We start from the raw sequence: 11090 nt of genomic DNA, 5'->3' as shown, positions 1-11090 counted from the left end.
ACCAATCTGACAGCCTCTGAACCTCAGCTCTGTATGCCGTCTTATCTCCCCCAGAGATGAGCCCCACCACGGTGGTATCATTTGCAAACTTGATGACTGTGTTGTCTGGGTGGGAACTAACACAGTCATGTGTGTACAGAGTGTACAGTACACAGCCTTGTGGAGAGCCGGTGTTGAGGCTGAGGGCTGAGGAAAGATGAGGCCCCACTCTAACTCTCTGTACACGGTCTGAGAGGAAGTCTCTGATCCAGCGGCAGGTGGTAGAAGGAAGTCCGATTTTCAGCAGTTTAACTATTAGTCTGTCCGGGAGTATCATATTGAAAGCAGAGCTAAAGTCAACAAAGAGCAGCCTGGCGTAACGGCCCTGCACTTCCAGGTGAGAGATGGTGGTGTGGAGCATTGTAGCAATGGCATCTTCAGTTGATCTGTTAGCTCTGTAAGCGAACTGGAGCGGGTCGAGGTTGGGTGGCAGGCAGGACATGATGTGACGTCGGACCAGTTTCTCGAAGCACTTTATTATAACAGGTGTTAGAGCAAGTGGTCGTTGAGGCTGCTAATGTTGGTACGCTTTGGCAGTGGGACAATTGTGGCTGACTTTAGGCACGGCGGGATGCAGGACTGGGACAGTGAAGTGTTGTAGATCTTAGTGAAGACCCCAGCCAGCTGGTCTGCACACTCTTTTAGGACCTTTGCGGTTACCCCATCTGGTCCGGCGGCCTTCCTGGGGTTCACTGCCCTCAGTGTGCGCCTCACCTCATATTCCTGCACTATGAGGCTTGGGCTGCTGCTGCTGTCCGATGTTTTTGCTGCTGCTGCCTCTGGTCCCTTCACCTCAAAGCGTGCAAAGAAGTAGTTCAGCTCCTCCGCAAGCTCCGCGTTACCCTCAGTCAACATGGTATTGCAAGGTTTGTAGTTGGTTAAGTGCTGAACTCCCTGCCATACCTGTTGTGAGTTGTTGTTGTTGCTGAAGTGGTCTTCGATCCTTCTCTTGTACGCTGCCTTGGCCTCTCTGATGCCTCTTTTCAAATCAGTTCTGGCTGCACTATAGTGCATACCATCACCGGATGTAAAAGCGGCGTCACGTTGCTTCAGCAGGACCTGGACCTCTTTAGTCATCCAGGGTTTCTGGTTGGAATACACCCGGAGACGTTTGTCCACAGTGACACTGTTGACACAGAAGTTAATATATGAGAGCACTGATGTTGTGTGCTCTTCAAGCTCTTCAAAACAGTCCTGCAGCTGATGTGATGCACCTTCTGGCCAGGTTTTCAGTTTTGTGACTGCGGGGGCTCTTCTCCTAATGGGAGTGTATGCAGGTATCAGCAGCATGGACATGTGGACAAACCTAGATGTGGTAGAGGGGTTGCTCTGTAGCCTTTTTGGATGTTGCTGTAGGCTTTATCTAATGTGTTTTTCCCCTTTGTTGCACATTTAATATGCTGTTCAAATCTGGGGAATACTGACCTTAAATCAGCATAGTTGAAGTCCCCAGCTATAACGTGCACTGCGTTTGGATGGGAGTTCTGCTGGTTGCTTATTGTCTTGTGGAGCTCCTCCATGGCCGAGTTAGCATTAGCATCGGGTTGTACATACACGGCCATTACCATGACAACAGTAAACTCGTGAGGTATGTAGATGGGTCTGCACTTCACAGTCAAATATTCCAAATCTGGGGAACAATGGCTGTCTACAGTCTTTGTATTTTTGCACCAGCTGTCATTGGTGTAGATGCATAAACCCCCTCCTTTGATCTTACCGGAGTGGCCGTTCCTGTCGTGACGGTGGACCGTGCGGCCTGCTAGCTCAATAGCCGAGTCCGGAATTGATGGCTGCAGCCAAGTCTCTGTGAGTAATATTATGCTGCTGTCCCGTACACACTTGTTGACTGCAATCTGTAATCTCAGTTCTTTGATTTTGTTGGTTATGGACCTGACGTTGGAGAGGAAAATACTCAGAAGCGGTGGCTTAAATGGCTGTTTCTTTAGCCGTGCTAGTGGGCCCGCCCTGCAGCCATGTTTTTGCTTCCTTTGTTTACATTTCCTCTTTGTTTTGCCGCTGGGAAGAACCAACCACGGAGACCCTGGAGCTCTTATTATGTCCTCTGGAATGCCGTGAAAGTGGTGGTAGTCCGACGTAATGCTCCTTGCACAATGTAATCCCAAACTCAGAAGGTCCTGACGACTGTAAGTGGACTCTACTCGATGTATAATAATAAAAAACACACACATCCACACAGATACATGTAGAAAAAGTAAAAAACAAAACACCGGACATGAGGAGCAGTGAGCCGCTGCGTCTGTGCACGCCGCCATATTTACACTGAGGCTAAGGTAAAAAAATAAGAAGCCTGGTATTATTGTACTCTGGGTTACTAAAGGTCATTGAAATTCTGCAGATTCTGCAGCTTTGTAGGGAGAGATGCTCCAGTACTGCACTTGGGGCAGCTTGAGTTATGGCATGTTAAACAACATCAGGTATGAAATTAGTGTAAAATTTCTTCACATACTTGAGTCATACTTGAGGAGAGTATAGAAGGGTTATTACAGCAGACACAAGAGCAGAAGGTGAGATGAGTTATAAGAACAACCAACGTTTGAGGAGCCCTGGACAGGAAATCCTACAAAATGGCAGCCTTGGAGTTTCAGGAAAGCTTTGTTAAACTGCATTTAATCCCAGTCATTTTCAGAGAGAGATTAAAGGTTGAAGACTGATTTATAACAAGTTCACTCACAAATATAGATAAACCACTGAAAGCACCTCACTGACGAGCAAGAAGCGCAATAAATGATTGAGAAGTGATATATGCTGTATGCACACAGGCGTCAAATAAGGGAAAAAAAAGGATATCTGAATTGCAGGTTTGAGCTCACATTTGAAATATGACAAAGTGTACCTTCATTAAATTGTGGGAGTGTTAAAATATCCCACACATTTTTTTTTTTTTTTTTAAGTTACCAGAGATCCCATCACCATTGTAATGTCATCAGAAGTCCTCTTCAAGAAGAAGCGAGAGGGCAGCAGCTCAGAGACACTGTTCCTGCCTTTGTTTTGTCAAGCTCAGATATTATGCAGGAGAAACTAATAAAACCAGAGCTCACAAACACACACACATGCGCAACACATGCATAAACTCAAGAGCATGCAGTGGTTGTCAGTGAGAATGTAGCAGCACAGAAACCTGCACATAAATGCTGCCTTCATAGTTATTTAACACTCACTCAAGTTTGATTTCTCACTCAAATTTAAGGCTCTGCAGGCTGCGAATGATAAACTTAAAAAGCATTACCCTGAAAGTGAGGAGCTCTTTAAGGTCATCAACGACAGTTCATCAGACTCACTGAAGAAAGCGATCAAAGAACATGAGCTGTTAAAGGTCTCAGCTCTTCTTATTGAAATAACCCTAAATGGAAGCGATTACATTGAGATAATCTTTGCTCTTTTAAGTGAGCCTGATACATTCCTGCTCACTCCCCAATGCTTTCTAAATGAGATCAAATCTGTGAAACTGGTCTGTGAAGATCAAGCCTCACATCTTCTTTGATGACCAGAAGAGACATCTTGATGCTGCATTGGAGTCTGGCACAGTGGCACGCCTGGTGCCCTCACCAACAAGAAATGGCAGTTTGTGTATGGGAGTCCCCATATTGCTTTAAAGACACAAAAAATAAACAATTTTTTTAAAATCTCATTTGTTACTTTTGTGAAGTTTTGTTCATAAAATGTATTTGCTTGTAATGAAGTCATCAAAAAATATACTGCATGTTGGAGCTGCTGGGATTTCCTCACACAGAAACAATCTTTGAGGATGTAGATGTAAAGACGAACCATAACAGAAAACTATATCGTTGATTATGCCATTATGTGCATCCTCAGTCAAAAACATCTGAGTTGTGCATAGCACATGTTAAAATATAACAAATATGACAGTAGCACATTATGCTGCGTGGATTTCTTAAATAGCACCAAAATCTAGGAGGTAACATTTCCTTAACGAGGCATACAATCTTAGACAAGTAAATACGACTATCACACAAATCTCTGTAAGCATTTAAAGTACTAGCACTTTATATAATATAACTGTTTTCTGAATTGGCGCTACATAAATTGAGTCATATTCACGTTCAAAATGAACGTGAATATGACTCCCCTTATTTCAAATTAAACCCAAAATCACCCCTTCTTGACACACCTCATGTGTCAAACAAGCTAAGACCAGCTACTAAAACTGAAAATACTTCACCACCTCTTATAAAATTGAAAGGAAAAGCTTAGTCACATTATTTCTCTAAAACCCTCAGCAATTCTCCTCTCGGGTATATTTGCTCCGTGTCATGGTCTGCGGTGGGTGGCTGGAATTTCCATAAGGCTCCTGAACTGACCTGGGATCCGCCCCTGGGCAGGGCCAACTCCAGCTCCTGCACACCTGGAGCCTATTGCAGGCAATCAAGCCAGAGGGATTTAAACCACACGTTGATGTTCATTCACTGCCAGTTCGTCATCAACACATGTTGGTAACAGGCCGTATACGTTAAGTTCTTGCTGTGATTCATCCTGTTAACACGACTCTCTTGTGCTACAGTTGCTGTATCCACCTTGGCTCACACTCCACCTCTGGACTCAGGATACCTAGTAATCATTCTGGAAATCTCTCTGTGCCTCACCTGCCTGCCCTCCTGCCATCACACTCCATCTGAAGCCCCGGATCTCAGGCCAGCTTTTCCACGCCACTCAGCCTCCCCTGGATCTTCATCACCCCCCTCTCAACACTCCAGGTCCCTAACTGCAAGTAAGAATTGCTGCTCTTACAACTGGCCACTGCAGAGCTGCCTTCACTACCTACCTAACTCCTATATCCTCTTCCTTCAGTGTGACTGTTCCCCACTCAGCTCCGTTCCGCATCTCAGGCCTCATTCCCTCGCCATAGCCACGTTCCCCAGGCCACGCCACACCAAGACTCCACGTCTCGTTGTTTTTTTGTCTTTGCCACGTTTTTCTCTTGCACTTAAACCTAATAAATTGTTTCATTATCTGCTGTCTCCGCTCTGGGTTTCTGCACCTGAGTCCTGTTCAGTACCGGCCACCCGGCCACGTGACACTCCGGGCCTCCAAACCTGTGTTTAGGAATTAAATCAGTCTTATCGTCATGTTAAATCTTTTAAACTCCTGGCTCCATTCAGAGCTGCCTGGAAACAACACCTGTGTGTTAACACTAACTTCATTTTTTAAAACTCACATTTCCCACTTGTAATACCTGTGTTATAACAAAACTTAAGACAAAACAGTTATCAGTCATGTTCTTCATACACCATATTTTGATTTTATTTTGCTCCCCTTAATATAACGGTACCTTTTGATTTTACTTTATCCGACTTAACCAAAATATATGTGCTTTCCTTACTTTGCTCCTGTTTTAAAGGAAAAAAACCTTTGTCACTTCGACAAGTGTTTGTTATTCTTATAACTGCATTTTATATGAAAAGTCTAGCAATCTCCTATTTGACTCATAAATATTACTTTTGTTTTAGTTATTTTCCTCTATAAACTTTAATTGACTTCTACAGTGGCCTATTTTGTTAGTGGCACGAGTTATATCAAAATGTTTCTCCCCTTTAGCATTTGGCATTTTCCTAACAATATAATCTAGTACCATTATCTAAACCCAGTCAATAAAACAGAATTTTCTTAAAGCAAACATCAGCAACCCAAAATCAGCAGCCAAAAGATTAAGTCTGCAAAGCATCCCCTTTCTCTCCCCAACAGAGTCAATTGTTTGTCCCCCTTTATTCATGCTAACCTTGGTCCAGTCACAGTCCAGTCATTCACACACATTCACTCAAAAGAAAAACACTTGTCTTGGTTTGGATTGACACGCCGCAATCCTTTTAGACAGGAACTCAAGGTTCCTACAGGTGGCCTTCTCCTCAGCCAGTTGTAATCTGGAAAAGGTCACCTTCTATTTCCTCTCCTGAAATTTTTTTTCAGCGCTGTTAATTCAAGCTTGCAGGCCTGCTTACAAAAAATGAGAAAAAGAGAGCTGATTAGTAGCTCATCAAAACACAAAACATAATCACCTGAAAGCTTTTCTCTAAGTGCACTGTTACAATTTTAAAGGGCCCAATTCTAGACATGTCCATGTTTAATAAAACTCCCTCTAATAAAATAAGAAAACAACCCAAACCTAACTGACACAATCAACCCATCACTCAAACAACAACCCCAAAGATCTGAAACACAGAAAATTTTTTCTTATTAATCTATCAATATGTTATGGAGATTAGAACTTCAGTGCCACAAAAGTTTTGCCCTACTCTTGGTTTAATTAATACTTACTTAGTCTGAAATCAGACTTAAAATCACTCCCTCTGTTCATTTTCCCCACATCATATCTCAGTGGTTGGCCTCAGATTCTTCAGCGTCCTGAGAGTCTGAGGTCAACTGACATAATTTCACCTGCTAAATACACAGAAAATCTTCTTAAAAGCCACACAGTTTGCACACAGTAATGTTCCCCTTCAAGCACTTTAACATACTTAGATTTAGCATAAGATATAAACCCGTTATAACAATGTATCATCACTAAATTACAAATTTCTTGTCCAAATCTGCACTTCTGAACAGACCTGAACACCTTGTTTAATTATCCTGTTATTTTACCATTATATATTTCACCAAGTAATTCTCCTCAGTAGGGATGAGTATCGTTTAGGTTTTATCTGATACCAGTACCAAACCGGTATTTTTTGAAACGGTGCCAGTGCTTAAACGGTGCTCGAACTGGTGCTTAAAGAATGAACAACACACATTTTGTACAAAAACCTCTCATGTTTAGCTGTTTTTTTTCTTTTTTGTTGTAAAAAGATAATGTTAGCCTTGCACAAGACATAATGTGGATTGCACAACACTGGACATTATATTCTTCATTTCCAGTTAATACTTGTACAGCTGCTGTTATTGTGTATATATTTATTTATATTTCTTCATACATTCTTATATAGTTCTATATTGTGTATTTTGTTGTACAGTTATTTTATTTTCAACTTTAATTTATATATTTTATCTTATTCTTTCCCAGTTAAATTTACCCTTCATTCTAATTTGTGTTGTACAGTTATTTCATTTTTAACCTTAATTTATATTTTATTCCTTCCTAGTTAAATTTACCCTTTTTAATTTTTCATATTTATTTCCCATCTTATTCATAGCCTTTTCCTTTTTTGTTTTCTTAAGGTCACGAGCAGTTGTCCAAGCATTTCACTACATATCGTACTGTGTATGACTGTGTACGTGACAAATAAAATTTGAATTTTGAATCCTTCAGCTATAGGGGATTTATGCTATCACTCTTGGCTGGAAGCAGTGCTTAATCAATGGGGGGAAAAAACACCAACTTTGTCCAAAAACCTCTCATGTTTAGCTGTTTCCCACTTTTTCTTTGGTCATTTTAGCCTTTTTGGCCAGGGTGAAGGGAGTATCTGCCATCAAACAAGAAGACAGCCGCATGTAACTACGACGGTGTTTGCTAGTTCACCTTACGTGCATTAATTTAATAACGTGGTTAGCCTACTCAGCGTAAATTACACACAAACAACATTAAGCTACTCACCCAGAGAAGAACGGCTGCTGCTGCCATCATCATCCGTCATCATTTCTGCTACACTGGCAGGGCTAGGGGCCAGGACTGTACTCCTCGGGTTTTTGGGGGATGTTGCTACCTCCGGGTCCGATAACAGGCACCGGCAGTAGATGTGCTCGATGTGAGGTCTCGCAGCAAGCTATCAAATACAGCGCATTTCTCGGCTTTTAAAAAAATGCTATGCGTCGCCAGGTGTTTCATCAGATTCGAGGTGTTACCTCCTTTGCACAGTATCACCTTAAAGCACTTGTTGCAGGCTGCTGAGTTTGCATCTTTTGCGGTGAAGTACAGCCAGACTTTTGACCGCTTCGCCTTGGGCATTTTTAATCTGTAGCTCTGCTCTAAAAGAACGTACGTCCCTGGACCCGCCTACTACGCTTGCAAAGGTAAAATGATTGGCTGGAATCCAAAGTGTGTGACATCTCAGGAAAAAAAGCTCCGAAATAAAGCACCGAAATGTGCGCTGCTTTTCGGTCTGGTTACTACCGTTTATGTCAGAACCAGTGCCATCATGGCACCGGATACCGGTACCCATCCCTAGGGCTGGGCCATATTATACCATTCACGGTAATACCGGTGTAATGTTAGGCAACGATAGGAAAATGAAATATCGCGATAGAATATGAGTAAAACGCGCATGCACAGTGCCTTTGTTTTCATACGCACATGGCCGATTGTTGAGTGAAACAGATGAACCAGAATTGGTTTGTAAAAATGGTGCAACTTCAGTGATGTGGAACTGGTTTGGTGTTTGTCCGTCAGATACACGACAAAGCACATTTTTTTGCAGAACATGCAAGCGGCCGTCGTTATTGTCGTATTTGTCAGGCTAAGATGCTCTTAAATCTGGGAGTAATCTGGGTCCTAAACCCCGTATAATTCAGGTCAAAAGAACACTGCAGCATCACTGAGAGTTAAAAACTGTCTAAATTCTTTCATCTTTAATAAAACGATCAGCATTGCTGCTTTACCAGGTGTAACTATGAAGTTTAACTTCCAGGCATCCATGAAAACAAAATGTATTACATTTAACGGAGTTAGAAGTTAGCAGGAAGCTAGCGGAAGTTAGCTCGCTAGTTTCGCTAGTTACCTAAGCATGATATTGCATGTCCTGACTGAGAGATTTCTGAAAAAGTTCAAACGTACAGCTCTGCTATCACTTCCAACATAAATGAAGACAGGAAACTAAACAGCAGTGACGTTTGTAGGGTTACTGAAGTTTGGCTAGCTGGTATATAATGATGTGCTACCTGATCGCTAGCGACACAGCTATGTTAGCATAACATAAACAGTGAAGCTGGAGGACGAACACTAACACTGTTCCACTTATAAAAGTTAACGTGAAGGTTCCTCATGGTTAGAGACAAATGCAATCGCATGGCAGGATGCTGTAAACGGACCAAACTTCAGTCAGGAGAACAACTGAGATAATCCATCCACAATACGAGGTTAGTCATTAATATACTGCAACAACAATGGAATAGAGCAGCTGCCAGAGAATTCAACATTAATGAATCAATGGTACAGAAGTGGAGGAAGCAAGAAGAATGAGTTTAATAAAGTTTGATTTATCTGACTGCTTTGTTTCGCTTAATGTGCCTTATAATCCCGTGCACCTTATGGTCCGAAAAATACGTACCACACACTGCAGTTTAATGTTGCAAAGCACCTCTTTTTAACTTCAGTGGATATTATACATGGTTATGCTCAGGATATGTCAGCCCATTTCTACTGGAAATGCCTTTTGGTTAAACTTTCAGCAAGGAATTTGCATTTGCACTGTTACATTTTTATAAAGCTTTAATGTACATAAAAACCAGCTTCTTGTTTAAGTGAAAATAAATGGAAGGTTGTGTTTTTGCGCTAGTAATGTTGTGGAGTTGTATTTTGTCTCGCATCAATTATATCGTCAGTTATATCGTTATCGCAAATTTTCAAATATATATCGTGATAAATATTTTTGGCCATATCGCCCTGCTCTACCCATCCCTACTCCTCAGTCACTGCTCTGTTTCCTCCATTGAAAGCCTCTGACACACAACCACACAGGAAGCTTCTTTCTCACCAGTCGTTTCAGCTAATTTGCATACTGAGTCATATCTCAAGAAGTTACCGTGACAAGAGAAAGGCATATTTTAAATCTTATCACATTATTAAATTCTTTTCTTTTCTTCCTAGAGTAATCACTTGTTTTGCTCAATCGCCACAAGATCACTTCCAATTCACTGTTTTAAAACTACTTTAAGCTTTTAATCACTTTTCATTTTCACCAATGTCACTCTCTTGTCATGAAACTCTCCTTTCATGTTTCAAGTTATTCCTCAACTTCAGGGTTTAAGTGTGTTAAATTCACACTATTTTAACACTGATAAACAGACTCACATGCTCAAGATACTGTCTAATCCTCATGAGCTCTCTCGTATTTGTAAGGTTAATGCATTTTCTGTTTGTGTGTGTGATTTTGTATATGTTTCAGATTCCTTCACAATTTTCCCACTTAAGCAGTCAGTTTTCTCTTTCCCAAGTTTGCCAACCCAAATTTTGATTTCCCACCTTAAATAACAGCATTCCTTGTTTTCAGCCAGGAGTTAGAGCTTGCTTGTCAGGTTTAGTGACGAATGGCACTGTAAACAATTCAACCAGAAACTTGGCCTGAACGTTTCCAGTGATGTTAACCTATAACTTTCTTCCAACCGCTGTATGTGGAAAATTGATCCAGGTCTGCTTTGCACCTAAAAATGACAAACTGAGACATTTTCATTATTATCATGAGTGCTTAAACAACCCACTTCTCTCTCTCCGGCCAGAAATACCAATTTATTTCATGTATTCACCTGGATAAGTGTAAGCGTGTTCTTCCTTGCGTTCATGTTATGTGATCATGTCAATTGAGTGTAAGCTGCTTCTTCATTGCATATGTATTTATAATCAGGTTTAACTCATGACTCTTTGCACTGAGCTGTGGATTCAAACTATCTCACTTCTGCTTCTCTCCAAAAATAATTTCACATGTACATTCACATTTCACAGTTTCCTGTGGGGCCTCGCAGATCAACACAGGCCCAAATCAGCTGTTTCTTCTCTCCATTGCTTCTCTCTTGATTTTTTTTAGTCTTTTCTTTGAGGATTACTCCACGCATGGCAAATATGAAACTCAGTGTCCATTGCTTTCACAGTTATTTATCCCACTGTTCAACTGCCCAGCTTAGAGTTCAGAATGCATGTTCCATCAAGTGTTTTCTTACATGCTGCTGCGTAAGTCGTGAGTCGTCAGTGTTATAGTTCAGTTGCTCTGTCTTTTTGCCTGCTGTTAATTCTTCAAGTACACTGTGTTCTGTCTGTCTTCTGCAGTGTTGGGTAAGTTACTTTAAAATAGTAACTTAGTTACATTACTAGTTACTTTTGAGAGAAGTAACTAGTAATGTAACTCGGTTACTTCAAGTTACTCGTTACTTTC

This window comes from Simochromis diagramma, unplaced genomic scaffold (genome assembly GCF_900408965.1).
Source record: "Simochromis diagramma unplaced genomic scaffold, fSimDia1.1 OVJJ01000004.1, whole genome shotgun sequence".
Lineage (NCBI taxonomy): Eukaryota > Metazoa > Chordata > Actinopteri > Cichliformes > Cichlidae > Simochromis > Simochromis diagramma.
Note: the sequence above shows the minus strand (reverse complement) of the source record.